This window comes from Crocuta crocuta, unplaced genomic scaffold, assembly GCF_008692635.1.
Source record: "Crocuta crocuta isolate KB4526 unplaced genomic scaffold, BGI_CrCroc_1.0 scaffold529, whole genome shotgun sequence".
Classification (NCBI taxonomy): Eukaryota; Metazoa; Chordata; class Mammalia; order Carnivora; family Hyaenidae; genus Crocuta; species Crocuta crocuta.
This window is the reverse complement of record NW_027530362.1, coordinates 1,117,235-1,135,040: the sequence shown is the minus strand read 5'-3', so window position 1 is coordinate 1,135,040 and position 17,806 is coordinate 1,117,235. Positions and strand designations below refer to the sequence as shown.

The 17,806-nt window shown below is 37.6% G+C and overlaps 1 non-coding gene across 1 annotated transcript; it reads left to right on the top strand.

Moving 5' to 3' along the window:
- The first annotated feature begins 15,843 nt into the window (after nucleotides 1–15,843).
- On the top strand, nucleotides 15,844–16,059 carry LOC144233277 (small nucleolar RNA U3). The gene has a single exon (XR_013335635.1). It is a non-coding gene; the product is annotated as a small nucleolar RNA U3 (small nucleolar RNA).
- The last annotated feature ends 1,747 nt before the right edge of the window (nucleotides 16,060–17,806 follow it).

Genomic DNA, 17,806 nt, shown 5'->3' with positions numbered 1-17,806 from the left:
AAAAGTTTAAAAAAAAAAAAAGCAGATGGTAGGCCACTGGCAAATCTGGCTGTGGTTTGCTAACTCCTAACTTAGAGATTAGATATTCTGACAATATTTTTATTAGCTGTACAGTATATCTTTCATTATATAGATTATACTATTTCTCTATTATTGCCTATTTTTCTATTTGTAAAACTAAGACCTAGGATGTTTTATGTCCTTTTACATACCTATAATTATTTCTTTAGAATATCTAAAATTACAGTGTCAAACATATACATAGCTTTAGGTTTTTGGCATAATATTATCAAATTACCTCTATAATTTTCATGCTAATTTATACTCCTATCAGCAATGCATGAGACTATGGACCCACAAACTAATCAACAAGGCATATCAGCTTCTTTAAAAAAATTTTTTTTTGCATATTTGTTAAGAAAGAATATCTAAGCCCTACAAGCTTAAATTCTCTTGTCCTTGTGACAATTATTTTTTATTAAAAATAAAGTTGGGGTGCCTGGGTGCCTCAGTCAGTTGAGCATCTGATTCTTGACTTCAGCTCAGGACATGATTTCATAGTCATGGGATCAAGCCTCATGTCAGGCTCTGTGCAGAGCTTGGAGTCTGCTTAAGATTCTCCCTCTCCTTCTGCCCCTCCCCCGCTTGCATACACACATGCACTTGCTCTCTATCTCAAAAAATAATTTATAATTAAAAAATAAAAATTAATAAAAGTGAAATGTTATTTGTGCATTCATTACTTATGAATGTTATTATATGAATACATTCCCCAGAGCTTCATGACTTTCCCTAGAAGGTGGTGATCACACCAATGTATTACTAACCTCCCATCACTCCAGGGACGGTCTTATGGTTGCTTCCTCAAACGACAACAGGCATGATTTTTAAATCTCTGGGTTTTTTTACCAAAGTATTTTTATTTCATATGACTTTTTAAAATTTTCAAATCTCTTCTAAAACTCTTCCTAAAGCCTCTGTGCTTTTTACGCCTTGGCCAGAATACATTCCTTGATTGTATCTTAATTATATCTAAGTTTGAGGAGGTATTTTAATGTTCCTACTCTTGATCAGACTGCTATGGCCCCTTTTTGGCAAGGAGAAATGTGGTTTTATGCTTTATCAAAACCCTTTCTTTTTGCACCCCATGTTTAAGGGTTTACCACATTTAACACACCACTAAATTTATCTAAGGTAGTCAAGTTATTGTAGGTAGGATGTTTTCTAGAAAAGAGCGAAAACATATTTAGTGACTGAGATTTACATATATGTAAAACAGATTTCTTCTTTGAGAATCATATTCTGGATCATGCATATTATATCCAGTTGCTAAGGAAGACTATGGAATAGTATGCAGTTTGACCTGGAAATGAGAAGAAAATCTGGAGGATCAGGTAATATATTCCAGCATAAATATACCAAGCTGTAACCCCGTTACTAACTTACTGAGGAACTCTGCTAGGCACTTAACCTCTTAGCCTCCTTTTCCTCATCTATAAACCAAAGGCAGGTAGACTAGGAGAAAGATAAATTCCCTATAAGCTCAGAAGTTTGATGATTCTATGATAAAATTGGTCTATCTCTTTGATATCCAATATGAAGTAGTGAAATTTATCTTGGAAATCAATAATTTGCAATCTAAACAGGATCCATTCCATTGGACATCAGTCTGCGATATTCCTTTTTTATCCAGACACTTTTCACCATCCTCCATACCTCCTAATAGAAGGAGACCCTCTCAAGACTTAAGTTCAGTCAGTTCCCATTAGCTGTCTCTCCCTGTCACTAAGCTTACCTCTTCCTATTCCTTGCCTAGTGACAGGCCCTCACTCTTGTCTTCTCCAGGCCAGCTCTCTAAGCTTATCTAAACCAATCTTCATAAATAGAAGAAGGTCCGAGGCAGTGCTGAAAATCTTCCCAAATACCATCCCTACATTTTAACAATGTCTTCTCCTTTAATTCTATCCTAAGGAGGAGGGACTTTAATGAAAGGAAGGGAGAAAGAAAACTAACATGTGTTAAATAACTACTGTGTGCCATATTGGTACATACCACTTCTTATCATTCTTATCACTTTACTTCGTTTATCACATCTTATAAATACCTGTTGAAACGTGTGTATTATTTCTCCCTATTTTGTTGAAGTCGAGAAAACTGATGTTCAGAGAAATTGAATAAATTGTTGAAATCAAGAGGTAGTACTGGCAGAGCTGGGATTCAAACTCTGTCTATCTTACTTGAGAGTTGTTCTCTGTCCAGCAGGCCATATAATCCTCTGTGTTCCATGAAGCTCCAGGGCTCTGGGGTCTCAGGGCCCTCTCAAGAAGAGAGGACAGAAATCAGGTTCCAGCCCTGTCTTTATTCTGAGGATGTCCAAAACTTGCTCCGTGGTATTTATTGTATAATTATTACTATTTACTTTCAGTAAAAAGATTCCACTGATTTAGAAATGTTTGTACAGCACTTGTTAAAAAAAAAAAAACACAAATAACATCCTAATCTCTAGGGTATCATTTTCTACTCTTAGGTAACTGTTTTCACAGATATTTCAAGTGATGGTCTCAGAATGAATAACCCTTCTCATGAATCACACATTCTTAGGGGCAGTCTAAGAAATAATAAAGCCGTAGTAGATGTTCAACAAATGTTCATCTGTACCACTCCTCCTAGCTCTATCTAACCTCAGCCACATCAAAGATGACTGTAGAGTGGTATACTAGAATCCCATCACACTCATGGTTTGTAAATATTCTACAGCTCCCATAGATGTACAATTTTAATTTCATAGTAAATGTGCTTAGGGCTACATCAAATCCTGCAATCACCCTTTTCTATTTTTTTTTTAAATTCTCCTGCACCTGCATCTGCCCTCTTCTTTTCTTCGAGCCAGGGGATCATAATGTGTGAAAATAAAAGTCTACATTGAGAGAATCGATGTGCTACAAGCTGCATGTGTGAGTGAATGATAGATAACCAGATGTATTCCTGGCCAATGTTTTTTGAAGCAGAACATTTGTTAACTTTGTAGTCAGAGAAGGGAAAATAACATCTGAAGTTAGCTACAGGGCTGAGAAGTGCCCAGCATCGGAAAGGTCAAGGTGTGATCAACAGGTAAGAAAGATGCCAGAAGAAACAGCAGCAGGAGGAACAGATAAGGAGCAAAACGCATCGAACAAACAGACTTGAGAGATGGCCTCCGGCGTTTGCTGGACTCAGAATTTGTGGCACTGAGTTTGAGTATTTCTCTGGCCTTTATATAATTGTATCATTCATCAAAGAAGCCACACTGAAAATGGAGAGCTAGATTGAGTTATTTTCCCTCTGACTGCAAGGCACTTATAATTTGTCCAGGGATAGCCCAGGGATGAAGATGAAGGCCTCCCATTTCCTACCTGGGACTGTTTCACAAAGGTGGAAGATCCACCATTTTGATTCGTGAATCCTCTGCAAAGGCAAGGGACCACTGAAAGAACACCCCAAGATGCTTAACTGTGGCTTTTCTCACCCCATTGACATTTACTGCCACTGAGAGGAAGTCAGACACTTAACCAACTGAGCCACCCAGGTACCCCTAACTTTTAAATATATTGTGTCCTTTCTAGCAAAGAAAATAGCTGAAAGAAAATTGGCAATACAAATGTCTCATAATGTCTACCCACTTTAAAACATTAAATTCTAATGGGGCTGAGGTAGGAGAAATAAGAGAAAGAAAATTCCAGCTAATATTATTTGAATTTCTACTATGTGCTGTGTACCTTGATATATATTTTAAATATTATTTCATTTTCTCTAGCCTGCTCAGGAAAACATTTGCAATCCGGGTGGAATTTAAGTCTGTCTTAATTTGAGCTGTAGGACTTTTTATTTGCCTACAACAAAATCCCTTTTATCATCCCTTTAAAAAAAAAAAAACAGGGGGTGCCTGGGTGGCTCAATCAGTTAAGTAGTTAAGTATCTGACTTTGGCTCAGGTCATGATCTTGTAGTCGGTGAGTTCAAGCCCCACATGGGGCTCTCTGCTGTCAGTGTAGAGCCTATTTCAGATCCTCTGTCTCCTTCCCTCTGACCCTTTCCCACTCATTCTCTCTTTCTCTCTCTCTCAAAAACAAATAAACGTTTAAAAATAATAAGAAATAAAAACAGGAATTCTGTTAAATAGAGTGTGTCAGTAGTCCCCAAGACTACCCCATATTTGGAGATTCACTTAGAAGGCTTCATGGGATTCAGATATGGTTGTACTCATGGCTTAGATTTATTACAGCAAAGTGTAGAGATAAACAGCTATGTCATAAAGGAAAAATGTGCAGGCAGAGTCTGGAAAAACCCATACACATGTTTTCTAATGTTCTCTTCCTCCCATGAGGGTCATGCAGAGCACACTCTTCCCCCTACAACAAAAATGTACTGTGTTATGTTTTTGCCCAACAAAGCCTATTTAGAGACTCGGTGCCCATGGGTTTTAGCAGGGACTAGTCACATAGGCACCTTCTGCCTAGCACAAACCAAAATTCCAAAGTCCTAGAAAGAACACAAGTAGTTGGCATAAATCATATTTGCACAATCTAGGCACAGTGAACCAATTTTATCAGTTATATGTTGACTCCTGGGAATGCCCGGCAGCCAAGTTCCCAGCTGCCAGCCAATGGCCACCGTGCAGGCAGGCTTTTCTGAAGATAATGGTCTCGAGCAAGCTGTTAACTCTTTTCTGTACAAATGGTGTAGTAAGTTCACGCTCTCATGTGTGTTTCTGCCCACTACCAACACGATCTTCCAAACACATAGCAATGATAGATAAAACATGAAAAGGCAAAGTACAAAAGAAATAACTGGGCTTGAAAAATAATCTATGTGGACTAGAAACAGAACCACAATGTAGAGTTATAACTAGTACTAAATAAAGCACAGTATATAAGCAGAAAAAAAATCTGGAAATGCAACAGTATTTGCTTGACTACAGCATAAAGTCAGAAATTTATTTCTACAACAGTAGATATATAATAAAAAAAAAAAACCTGTCCATTTGCAGGTAGCCTTGCAAATGGAAAAACTGGTACAAATTAAGTTGAAAATACTGGTTAGAGTGGTTCACATCTTTTAGAGCTATGTGTTCAGATTGAACCTAAGCTGAATTAAAGTAAAACATTTAAGCTCAACCAAATGAACCAGATCTGCTGGTTTCACAAGCATTTAAGCTTTGTCCTCAAATGGTGCCAAATCCTCTCAAGTAGCACTTTCTATGATAGCGGAAATGTTCTTGGGGTCCAATATAGTGGCTACTCACCTCATGTGATTACTGAGTACTTGAAATATGGCTAGTCAGTGAAGAATATAAGTGTTTATTTATATTTCCTTTGAATTGATCTAAATAGTTAATACAGGGCTAGTGACTTCTCTTTTGGAAACACATTTTTAAATGGGCTCATTGCCTAATTTTTATCCCTGTCACAGGAGCTTCTTTCAAAGTGTGTTGACAGGTAAGTTCATTTGGAGAGGGTGTGTGTGTGTGTGTGTGTGTGTGTGTGTGTGTGTATTTGGACAGTGTCAACAGCACCATTTACAAATATACATACCTCAGTATCAGAAAGAGATTCCAGCATGATTTTCGATTATCCTAACTTACTTCACCTGTCATCTCTTCAGATGTATACCTTAACTCACTGGAAATCTGTAAGCAAGCCTTGTTCATTTACGTGGAGAGGTCAATTAAAACCTCTTGAAGACAAATACCATATGTTTGCACGTATAGGAGGATTAGGAGTAACTTAATGGAGGACGAGTGGGGAGAAGGGGGAAAGAGTGGTGGAGGGGGAGAGAGGCAAACCATGAAAGACTCTTGAATACTGAGAACAAACTGAGGACCGATGGGTGTGGGGGTGGGGGAGATGGGCATGGAAGAGGGCACTTGTGGGGATGAGCACTGGGTGTTATATGGAAACCAACTTGACAATAAACTATTTGTAAAAAAAAAAAAAGAATAAAAATAAAAGTAAACATTTAAAAAAATAAAAAATAAATAAAACCTCTTGAAGATCCGTTTTCTTGAAGTCTCCCTGAATAAATGAATGTTTCTTTAAAAAATAAAATAAAAAGAGGAGGAGGTGGTAGTGGTGAACAGGAATGCCCAGAAGAATCTAGATTGTGTCTGAATAATGGCTCAAGTGATAGTTGATTAGTACTGCTTTAAAAAAAACAGGATGGAATATTTTCTATTTTTCTGGAAGAATTCATATTGTTGTGAAACTAAAGATTCATCAGAACACCATCTGAATTCTAAAAATAAAGCTGTTTTGATATGCTGACACATTAGGCTAGGTTATGATGAGTAAGCTTCAGGGAGTGACATTCATTTGTTTGTTAACTTCAGAACATGTTCTGCATGTCCCCAGTGCACAAGGCACTGTGCTAAGTAGGATGGATGGTATAAAGAAAACTCCCTGACCTCTAATAATTCTGATCAGGACTTGGCACCTGGTGTAGATAAACCTGTAAAAAGAAATGTCAACACAGCATATTCCTAAATGAATTTTCCAATTATTTCACTTTTACATATGGTCTTACTTATGACTATATCCAAAAGTGGATATGGTCAGAAAATTATCAGTGACATATAGCCTTAGTGTTCATCCTTCCACCTTAAAAATAAATATGACTCAGTGCAATCTGGTATTCTGGATTGGATCCTGGAATGGAAACAAAATATTAGTGGAAAAAGTGACAAAATCTGATTAAAGTCTGAAGTTCAGTCAACAGGAATTAGTTTCTTAGTTTTGACAAATTAATCACAATATGTTAATATCAGGGGAAACTGAGTGAAGAATTGTCTGCACTGTTGTCTTAGTCTGTTTAGGATGCTATAACAAAAATACTGTATAGTGGGTGGCTTAAATAATGGTATATGTTTCTCACAGTTCTGGAGGCTGGCAAGTCCAAAGTCAAGGTGCCACAGATTTGGTATCTGGTGAGAATCATTCATGGACCAACATTTTTCCCACTATATCCTCACGTGGCAGAAGGGGTGAGGAAACCCTTAAGCTCTCTTTTATAAGGATATAATCCCATACACCTAACCACTTCCCAAAGGGCCCACCTCCAAATACTATCAGGGGATTAGGTTTCAACCTATGAATTCTGGGGTGTCATGTTTATTCAGTCTCTAGCAACTATCCTCGCAACTTGTCTGTAAATCTAGAATTATCCAAAAAGTAAATATGTATTCAAGATGATATGGAAGAATAAACAGGAATATCTAAAGCCCCTTAGAGCTCTCTCTGAGTTACATGGAACTGGGGGCTGCCTTTCTCCTAGAAGGAGAGCCTGGATATGACCTCAACTACCTCCAAGGTCCCCCCAAAATCTTATAAGCAACTGGCACTAAAGCCCAGACTATTTGGCAGTCTTTCAATCTATGTGTCTGGTGGCAAGGCAACTCTCACTTGTGCTTTATAAAAATGTACAGCAAGGGAGGGTGGGGCTTTTCCTAAATTCTATCCCCAGGATACAGCCACCTGTGCCCAGACATATCCTTTTGAGAGGACATGAGATCAGTGCATCTTCTTATCCTTCTTTCTGTGGATTCTAGTCGGTACCATATTTGGACAAGCCCAGTTCATGAATTATGCTATGAAAATGTGATCATACTTCATTTTTTATTTTCCTTTTTTAACATTTAATTTATTTCAATAACAGAAAATGAAAGGTTTGAATAGCCTACCTGTACTGAAAGCAGACAATTGAAGGAAGCAGGGGCTGAGGGGGGGAGAGCAAATGATTGAATAGAACATAGATCTGAATGTGGCAAGGCTAAATCTGAAAGTAGATATCAACCAATTAATGTTTCAACTTCAAAACGAGTCTTTAAACGGTCGTCTAACTTTGACAAATGCAGGATTTGTGCAAACAAGTATTTTGAGTATAAATATTTAGATTTGCTTATTTAAAAAGCACTAATTTATATAAATCAAAAACCTCAACTAGGTAAACTCATCAATTTAAAGGCCTAAAGGTTCAGTCCATTAAGCGTCCAACTCTGGATTTTGGCTCAGGAAATGATCTCATGGTTTGTGAGTTCAAGCCCACATCAGGCACTGCACTGACAGCCCTGAACCTGCTTGGGATTCTCTCTCTCCCTCGCTCTCTGCCCCTCCCCCCTCATGCTGTCTCTCTCAAAAAGAAATAAATAATCATTTGGGGCACCTGGGTCGCTCAACTGGCGAAGCATCTAACTTCTGCTCAGGTCGTGATCTCATGGTTCGTGAGTTTGAGCCCTGCACCAGGTTCTGCACTGTAGAGCCTGCTTAGGGTTCTCTCTCTCCGTCTCTCTCTGCCTCTCCGCCTCTCTCTCTCTCAAAAGAAATAAATAAACTTTAAAAATAAATAAATTAAAAATACAAAGGCCCAGATGTGGTTTTTGTAAGCAAATATAATTATGGATAGAAAATTGCATTAATTTGCATGTATAAACTTAGAGGTTAGGGCGAAGTCACTTTAAATAAAGAAAAATTCAAAATTTTGGAAGAAGTTGGTAGAAAGCTTCTGCTTTCTTCAGACATTAATCTGTACATTTAATGAGGAACATTGCTTGCCTTCACAATTTCAAACACAGCTGGAAGTTTTTACACATTGGTGTAGGCAAGCCTATGCAAGACCTTCTCACATTGTGAACAGGTTTTGAAATAATGTGTGAAAATTCTGAGGTTGTAATATACTTAGTAGTCTCACACGACAAAATAAGAGAAGAAAAATCAATTCCCACCCTAAGAAGGAAAGAGTGGTCCTGCAGGGGCAATATGCCAATTGAACGGACAATTTCAAATTTGGGCAACAGACTTTTCAGAAGAATAAATTTATATCCTTTGTGAAAATACTGGGTTCAGACTATTCAAATAGTTTTAAAGGCAAAAACCAGTAAACTCCTTTAGAGTGGGGTGGGAAGGGGACAGGAAAAAGCAGTTAAAGACAAAGCTGTGCCAGAATCTTCTTTTTTTTTCTTTTGCCCATGTAGCTTTCCATAGCTTCTGTGACCAAGATTTTTCTCAGTCTTCCCCAAATCTATAAGCCTTCTCCATTTTCATGATGATCCAAGTAATAAAGTATTTTTCAGCCTGCCTCAGATTCTTCTCAAGAGGAAGTAGAGGTTCTCCTCCATCATGGTAGGAAAACTCCATTAAGGCCTATCTTATCCTCTGATTATAAATAAACCTACTTACCAGAGCAGAAAGCAACTGCCTGGGGACTCTGAAAAGTACACAAAAGGTGGTAGATTAGAAATTCAGAAGTTGGAAAATAAAAACACATGGTGTAGGACACCTGAGTGGCTCAGTTGGTTAAGCGTCCAACTTTGGCTCAAGTCATGGTCTTGTGGCTTGTGAGTTAGAGCCTCACATCAGATTCTCTGCTGTCAGCTCAGAGCCTGGAGTCTACTTCAGATCCTCTGTCCCTGTCTCTCCCTTCCCCTCCCCAATTCACACTCTTGCTATCTCTCAAAGATAAATAAATAAGAATATTAAATATATATATACATATATATGTATATATAAAGAAGAAAGAAAAACACATGGTAGTTGAGCAATAATTCAGGTGGCTAAAACTTCAATAGAAACATTATATTTCTGGTCAGAGGAATGGGATAAGGAGACTGGCAGATTAGAGAAGGGGGTGGGGGGTTTGCAATTTGAGAAAGGTGACACCTAAAGCAGGAGACACCCTTATTCTGAAGATAACTCTCAGGCTCACCCCTGAGCCTGCATGTGTGACAGAGACGCAAACAGCAAAGCATAGGCTTTAAGAATGGAGCTAAGAGGGAGCCTAGATAACTCAGTTGGTTGAGTCTCTGTCTCTTGATTTCAGCTCAGCTCATGATCTCACGTTCATGAGTTCAAGCCCCACACTGGGGCTATCAGCACAGAGCCTTCTTGGGATTCTCTCTCTCCCTCTCTCTCTCTCTGTTCCTCCTCTGCTTGTGATCTTTCTCTCTATCAAAACAATAAACATTGGAAAAAAATTTTTTTAAAGAATGGAGGAGCCAAGATTCCAACCGCAACTAAAGTCATAGAACATTTGAAAGGCACGTGTGCAGGACAGGCCCAAAGCATCAGGGAAAGAACTGGATTGGAAGCACCTCCCACAGAAGATGAAAGAAAACTATGATAAACAGATTGACAATGTGCTAAAACAACAACAACCACAAAAATAGTCAACAGTCTCTAGAACAAGGAGCATTACTAGGCATAAAGATGTACATTACAAGTGATAAAAGAAAATGCAACAACCCTAGATATCTATGCATCTATTGGTAGAGCTTCAAAATACATGGAGCAAAACCTAATGGAGGAGAAGCAGAGAAAAATCCACAGTTTTATTTGGAGGCTTCAGCACCCTTTTCTCGGAAATCAATAGAACAAGTTGACAGAAAAATCAATAAGAATATACAAGACCTGAACAAGATTATCAACTAATTTGATGTAATTGACATTTATAGAACACTCCCAACAACAGCAGAATATACATTATTGTCAAGTTCACATGAAACATTCTCTAAAATAGACTATATTCCGGGCCATGGAACAAACCTCAACATTAAAAATAAAAAGTGAAATCTCACAAGTAGGTTCTCTGACTACAAAGGAATTAAACTAGAAATCAATTAACAGAAAGAGAGCCGGAAAGTCCCCCAAATATCAAAAAATTAAACAACCCATTTCTAAATAATCCATGGGTCAAAAACAAAGTTAAAAGGGAAATTAGAAAATATTTTGAGTTCAATAAAAAGTAAAATACAACATTAAACTGTGTGGGATGCAGTTAAAGCAGTGTTTTAAGGAAGATTTATAATATTAAATACTTTCATAAAAAAAGAAGAAAAATGTCAAACCAATTATCTATGATTTCTCCTTAAAAACTAGAAAATAGCAATAAGGTAAATTCAGAACAAGAAGGCAGAAGGAAATAATAATAGATTAGAAATCAATGAAATTGGAAAGAGAAAAGTTTAGTTATAAACAAAAGCAAAAAATGGCTTTTGGAAAAAATCAATAAAATTGATAAACCTCTAACCAGAAACAAAGACACAAAAACTACCATAAAGGACAAAAGAGATCTCACAAAGACCCCCACAGACATGAAAAGGATAGGAAAATATCACAAATAGCTTTATGTGCATAAATTCACTAATTTAGATGAAATGTGCAAATTCCTTGAAAGACACAAACTGCTAAAGCTCATGAAAAAAAGGTAATCTGAATAGGCCTGTATTAAGGAAATTGAATTCATAATTAAAAACTTTGCAACACAAAAAACTCCAACACAAATGGCTTCACTAAGAAAGTAGGTCAAGTATTTAAAGGAGAATAATACCAATTCCACAGAAACTCTTCCAGAAAATAAGCGGGAAAACACTTCCCAACTAGTTTATGAGACCAGCAATACACTGATAGCACAGTTACAAGGAAATCATAGACCAATATACCTCATGAAAATGGGTGAAAACATGCAATTTTAGCAAAATTAAATTCAGCAATATAAAAAAAGAACTTGTCCAAGTGGAATTTCCCCTGGAAATGCTAGGTTAGTTTAATATTTAAAAATTAATTAATATATTTCACCATTTCAATAAAGAACAAAACAAATTGTCAACAGGCTATTTAGCGTTTTCTTTAATGTTTTCAAATGTTTATTTCTGATAGCAAGCAAGCAAGCAAGGGCAGGAGAGAGAGAGAGAAATAGGACGTAAGTGGGGAGGGGCAGAGAGAGAGGGAGACAGAGAATCTGAAGCCGCTGCAGGCTCTGAGCTGTCAGCACGGAGCCCAAAGCAGAGCTTAAACTAACAGACTGTGAGATTATGACCTGAGCCGAAGTCAGACTCAATCGACTGAGCCACCCATGCGCCTCTAGTTAGTTTTTTAAAAAATGAATACCAACAGGGGCTCCTGGGTGGCTCAGTTGATTAAGCATCTGACTCTTGCTTTCAACTCAGGTCATGATCTCATGGTTCAGTAGATGGAGCCTCCGTGCCGGGCTCCACTCCAGGTGTGGAGGCTGCCTAAGATCCTCTTTCTTGCTCTTTCTCTCTGTTTTCTCTCTCTCTTCCAAAAAATAAATAAATAAATGAAGTAATGGCAACAACTCCAATACTAACGATACAGATCTCCACCATCTAATTTACAGAAAGTACAAAACACACAAATGGACTTTGAACTGTTAATTTAAAATCTCATTGGCTTTGGGGGATAAATAAATGATCAACAAATGCATCTCAGAAAAAACAAAAAAAAAAACAAAAAAAAACAAAAAAAACAAATGCATCTCAGAAGTCTCATAGACAAAATCTCTTGTTACTTAGCAGTTTTATTTTATTTCTGGTCTCTCTTCCTCCCCATATTGCTATTTCTCATTCTCTGCCCCGAAACAGGAAGTGATGGAGCATTTCCATTATTGTGATTGCTTCCTGGATGGGACTGTTCAGAATTTTATGGAGCACCATTCTGCATGCTTGTTTGAGCTTCAGCTGAAGGATACCAGCGGCTCTCCAACTGTAAGTGAAGGCCCTTCAGATGCAAGCATTTCACTATTCAAGATTTCCCTCTAGGGACACAATAAGAAAATGCTTGCAATTGCCATGCTTGGTGGGTTGAGCTGTCATGCTGGTATACCAAGTCTTGTTTCTGGGGAGTACTGGCTGCATTGGGCTCTCCTGCAGTTCACTGCCCGATCGCAGTGAGCAGGAACGGCCTGGCCTCTTTGACAGAACTCACAGTGCCGCCCAAGCAGCTTGGTCGGGTACCACAACCACCCAAACTGTGCCTGAGAACCTAAGATGGTGAGCACTACCCTTTATTCATAAGTGGTGTACTTTTTTCACTTGCATTTTCCTCATACACTACAATATTGTACATTTTAAAATAAGGGGATCTTTGGAAATTTTATTCTCAAAACATGCTGCCTTAAATCAGACTTTTAAATAAGTTTTTGATTTAGAACATCATATTCTTATGACTTTTGATCAATAAATGTTCCAAAATTCTTTGGAGAAAAAGAATACATATATCTGAATGAAATTTATGTCCGTACTACATATAAATCATTTACCAGTTTATATAAGGCAGTAAACTTTCTGTGAGAGAACAACATATGTACACCGGCACCTTAAATTTCTAGAAAAATTGTTTCCTTTTGAAATTTTACTGTATAAGGCTTTGATATCACATGAAATTGCTTTTGTTGAATCTAATCAAGTCTCCCAGTCTACACATACTCATCCCCTGTCCCTATTCACATGGAAACTTATGCTCGGAGTCTTCTTCAGTGAACACTTTCCTGACATCAGCCCTCCTGACACTGGAGCACTGTCCATGGGATGTGGTCCCACTTGATACTAACTTCCATCAGGGCAGCAAATACAACTGTTCCATTTACTCTTCATTTTCTAGCATTGTGCCTGATATATACAAGGGAATTAATATACTTAGATGGACAAAAAACTAAGTGTGCTATGGCCACCAAGGGAAAACTACCCTCAAATTATATTTATGAGGAAGTAAAAGCATCTAATACGACGGAGATATTGTTCACCTCCCTTGAGAAAATAGCAATTTTTTTCTAACAAGAAATATTTTTGGAAAAATATTTTCAACCGAAACTATAATGGAATATTATATATCCATTAATTACAATGAAGCATGTAACTAAATATGTAATTTAAGAGCACCTGGGTACCTTGGTCAATGAAGAGTGTCTGACTCTTGATTTTACCTCAGGTCATGATCTCTGTCAGTCATGAGATCATGCCCCATGGAGGGCTCCACACTGAGCATGGAGCCTGCTAAGGATTCTCTCTCCCTCTCTCTGCCCCACCCACATTAGTGCACATGTGTGCTCTCTCTCTCTCTCAAAAAAAAATAATAAAAGTATGCAATTTAGACATCATATGTAACTTGATACAAATATAAATGCACACAGACACAATAGGATTTTACAGGTAGTTGTTCATTTTCTACTTTATACTTGTTAATGTTTATTTATTTTTGAGGGGGGAGGGGCAGAGAGAGAGGGAGACACAGAATCTGAAGCAGGCTCCAGGCTCTGAGCTGTCAGCACAGAGCCTGACACAGGGCTATAACCCACAAAGTGCAAGATCATGACCTGAGCTAAAGTCGGACGCTTAGCCGACTGAGCCACCCAGGCACCCCTCTACTTTGTATTTTTTATACTGTAAAATGCTAAACAAATAATTTTTCAGTCAGAAAATAAAACACTAAAAACCTTTGCTATTCTGTTTCAGTTCTTCTGTTAAATGCTAGTATGGCAAGAATTTCAGTACCATAGATGAGTACATCAATAGAACAAAATGTCAAATTTTGCTGCAGTAAGACATGCACTGGGCTTTTTAAAATTGTTTATTTAAGGGTACCAGATACAGAAAAGTGTACAAACCAAACCTCTTCAACTTAATAAATTCTAAGAGACAAATTAGACTATAATTTTTCTTCCTTGCTGTTCTTTAACTCTTCAAACATTCTCTTAACTCATTATCTCTGTCTCTTCCTTCTGAGACTTTTACTTCATGTTTGGAAGTCTTTTTCACCAAATCAACATATCTTTGACTCCTTTTCTGAATTCTCCACTCTTTTTCTTCCTGAGCTTCAGTGTGGTTTCTATTGATGTACTATCCCTAACGCTGTCTTCTCATGTGCAGGCTTTTCTTTCAACCATCTATTACTGATTTTTTAAATTTTAGTTATTATGTTTTTCAATTCTGAAACTTCTATTTAATTCCTTTTTATATATTCCAAGACTTTGATGAGATCCTCTGTATCCTCAACTGTTTTGCCCATTATTTCCCTCTCTTTGGAGACATATTAGTTACAGTTACTTTAGAGTCCTTGTACTTCTAACGCCAAAAACTGAGTTTCACCTATGAAACTCTTTTCAAATAATCTTATATTGCAGGCTATGGCCCTGATTCGTGGCATGTCTAGTAATTTACTGAGTGTCAGGTACTATCTGTAGGAATATATACATAGTCTCCATATTTTATCTTCCTTCAGGAAAGGTTCAAACTTTTCTCTGAAACATTAATGAATCAGAACTGGGCAGCAATTCTGGTAAGGCTCCATTTACCTCTAGTTCACCGCTCCTCTAACGGTGTACATCCCTAGGGTTTCTTACCTGATATTGGTACATCTACGAGGGACCATCCATCTAGTGGATCCTGGTGAATCCTGAGTCTATCCACATTAGTGCCTTCAGGCTTCTGAAATACCTTGCTTTGTTTTCTCAGAGACCTTCTGCTTGACTTTATGGTCTCCTGCCCCTTGTAGCTTCAGAATTCAACAAATACCCAGAAGAGGAAATGAGAAGTTATCAGTTCTGTTCTCCAGACCTCCCTTCTCACTGAGATCTTGCTCCCAAAGTCTCCAGTTACAGCCCACTTGCCATATAAGTCTACCCAAGCCTCTCTTGGTCACTTTGTCCTTCAACACAGCCATTCTGCCTAAGAAAACCACAGATATGCAGCCTTTTGCTCTGAACCCACAATCAGCAGATGCCCCCAGGACAAATATCACAACACAAGTTCAGCTCATCTCTCTCCAGCTCCCCTTTCTATACAATCTTGGCTCCTATAGACCTAATTACTTTAACAGCTCTCTTATGTCTTTAAACAGATTTTTAAAAATTCATCTTTATTCATTGTCCTCAGTGACAGCACTGATCTGCAACAAGTTACTCCAGGATGACTATAAACAGAAATCTCTTGTGGAATTTTTTCATCAAAATTTTAATTTGTTACAAAGACAAAAACATGTTTTTATTTTTTATATATGTGTTTTAATCTAATGAAAATAAGACAAAGACTATACTTTCAGGGATCATTTCTATAGTTCGTTACTAGAGAAGTTTCTCTGAATGTGTAGAGTACCCAAAACCACGAGGAGGAGGCGCAGTGTCCCTTCCTGAGCGTGAAGCTGACTTTGGGTGTTGTTCTTATAGCTGCCCTTTGTCATTGATGATCGTTCCTCTTCTCCTTCTTGGAGAAGTGAGAGGGAAGAGATGCCGTCTGAGTGGTTTCTGCTGAAAGGAAAAAAAAAAAAAGACATAAAAGGGCACCTGGGGGGAGTGGCTCAGTCGGTTGAGAATCTTGACTCTTGATTTCAGCTGAGGTCATGATATCATGGTAATGAGATCAAGCCCTGTGTCAGGCTCTGTGTTGGGCATGAAACCTGCTTAAGATTCTCTCTCTACCTGTCCCTCTGCCCCTCCTCAGCTCATGTACACTCTCTTCCCCTCTCTCCCAAAAAATCAAAGATTTCCATTTTTTTCATATGTATTTTTGATTGCTACAATTGATTTTATCAAGTGTTTTCAGTATATTTATTGACACTATCTGCAATGTAATAGTTAGAACCACATGGCTTCATGTGGGTGTTTTCCCTTCTTTGGCATTGGTCTTTGCTGTAAATGTTCTTAATTTTGCTTCCTTTTGGAAGAACTCCAGATTGCTTTTTATATTTACTTTTTCTTGGCTCCTTTAATTCTCTAATTTTGTGATATTTTACTCATTGATCTCATTGTATCAATAATTTACTTAGAATTTTGAATGGTCTCCACTGAAACTGCATCAATTTCCCTTTTTTTCATTTTCAGAGAAAAAGGGTAATTGATTATTTAAGCAATGAAATAATGAAATACCACATGTACCATTAAGAGCTCATAAAACATAATTAGGTATTACTTCAGGTACTTATTACATTAGTAGGTACTTATTTTGATGCACATGGTACTATTCTGTTTACATGGTTTATGTGGTGCAATAAACATAAATGCAGTCGATTTAAATTCTTCAGTGGCAATTTAACATAGAAATTGAACTTGAATAGAATATTGTAAATAATAGTGTTATTTCCTCTTTAGAATTGCCTTTCAGAAGGAAAAAAAACTTACAGTTTTCGCTTATAATCATTTGCAAACTAATTATAGCTTAAACATTGAGAGTTGACTGGTAGTTAATGGTTAACCCCAAACTCACGCAAAATTCTTCAGAACACTCCATTGAAATGCTGAAAAGACTATGAGTTCTCTATTCACGTAGAAGCTAATTATTTTTCTTTATTGCCCATTTAATATGTATGAACTTAAAGAGACATATCTGGAAAACAAGTTTTGTCAAGGAAATAAAGCAATAGCTCTTAAACTTATGTGACTACTCATTTACAGAAATGGAAAAATCAGAATAAATTGACTTTTACCAAGTTTCTCCCTTAAAGAAGTTCCCAGCCCCTAAAACCATCCCTACTCTGCACCCTATCCACACACATATTTTTTTTGTAGTACTAACTGAAACATTATAGGGAGTCATCTAAAACCATGACAGATTTAAAGTGTTTTACTGTGGGGCGCCTGGGTGGCTTAGTCAGTTAAGCGTCCTTCTTTCGCTTAGGTCATGATCTCTAGGTTCATGGGTTCGAGCCTCACGTCGGGCTCTGTGCTGACTGCCAGCTCAGAGCCTGGAGCCTGTTTCAGTCTGTGACTCCATCTCTCTCTGACCCTCCCCTGCTCACGCTGTCTGTCTGTCTGTCTCTCTCTCTCCTAGAAATAAATAAAACATTAAAAAAATTTTAAATAAATAAAGTGTTTTATTGTAAGAAATCAGGAGAAATTAGTGCCTTTTCTAAGGAATATATTTCTCCTTAGTTTTGTATTTGACCAAGTCTTTAGGAGAATAGAAATTCTTTCCAGAAAGCTATAAAAAGATATAGTTATAAAGTACCCAGTACTGGGATGCCTGGGTGGCTCAGTCAGTTAAGCATCCAACT